The following is a 1,512-nucleotide window of genomic DNA, read 5'->3' as shown; positions in this document are numbered from 1 at the left end:
ATTAAAAAAAAAAAACTTCCACTTTGATATCACAATTCTGAAACTCCATGCCCCCAATGTAAGATCACACACATTTATAGAAGAAATGCAGCTAAAAATTAAATCACACATTAAACCCTACAGTAGTAGTACAAGACATCAATACCTCATTCTCACCAATAGATAGGTCATTGAGACAAAAACCTAAAAAGAGATAATAAAACTACCTGAAGTTATGAATCAAATGGACCTAACAGATATTTACTGAACATTTCACCCAAACACAAAATCATATACATTCTTCTCATCACATCACAGAACTGTCTACAAAATGACCATATATTCAGCTACAAAGAAAGCTTAAACATATTCAATTAGTTGAAATAATCATTATCAGTCAACCAGAAAATAAAGCTGGAACTCTACAACAGCAGAAACAAAGCCTAGAAGCTAATAAACAGTGGACAAATCTCTACTCAATGATCACTGGGACAGAGAGGAAATACAGAAAGAAAGTAAAGACTTTATAGAAGTCAAGGAAAATGAAGGCACTATAGACACAAATTGCGGGTCACAATGAAAACAGTGCTAAGAAGAAGTTCATACAACTAAATGTGTTCATAAGGAAATTGAAAATATCTCATACTATCAATTTAAAAGCACAACTAAAATCTCTGGAAAAAATAACCAAAATCACCAGAGAGATGTAGACACTAGGAAACAATCAAAATCAGGGTTAAAACATCAAGAACAATACAAAGTATAAATGAAACTAAGAGCTGATTCTCTTAAAAAATCAACAAGATAGACAAACCCTTAGTAAACTAACCAAAATACAGATAGTACATAAGTTAACAAAATTAGAAATGAAAAGGGAAACATGACAACAGACATTGAGAAAATTCAAATAATCATTAAGTCTTACTTCAAAAAATTATACTCCACAAAATTGAAAAATATAAACCAAACTGATGATTTTCTATGTTTTAGATACCACTTAATATTAAGTCAAGATCATGTAAACTATTTAAAAAGTCCTATAACGCCTAAGGAACTAGAAGCTGTCCCAATTAAAAACAAATAAATATATAAACAAGCAAGCAAGCAAGCAAGCAAGCAAATAAAACCTCCAGTACCAGAAAGTGTTCATGGAGAATTCTGCTACAATTTGAAATAATAGCCAATACCAATTCTTCTTAAACTGTTGCATAAAAGTCAAACAGAAGGAACATTGCCAAACTCATTCTATAAGACCACAGTTACCCGGTTTCTTAACTATACAAAGTCTCAACAAAAAGAGAACTTTAGACCAATTTCCTTTATGAATATTGATGCAAAAATACATGCAAACCAAATCTAAGAACACATGATCATAATCAAGTAGTCTTAATCCCTTAAATATAGGGGAGTTCAATATAATGAAATCCATGTGTGTACTCCACCACATAAACAAATTCAAAGAATAAAACACCTGGTTATCTCATTATTTGCTGAAAAATCCTTCAATAGAATGCAACATCCCTTCATTACAGT

This window comes from Apodemus sylvaticus, chromosome X, assembly GCF_947179515.1.
Source record: "Apodemus sylvaticus chromosome X, mApoSyl1.1, whole genome shotgun sequence".
In the NCBI taxonomy this organism is placed as follows: domain Eukaryota; kingdom Metazoa; phylum Chordata; class Mammalia; order Rodentia; family Muridae; genus Apodemus; species Apodemus sylvaticus.
The sequence above is the reverse complement of the archived record's forward strand: the minus strand, read 5'-3'. Positions refer to the sequence as shown.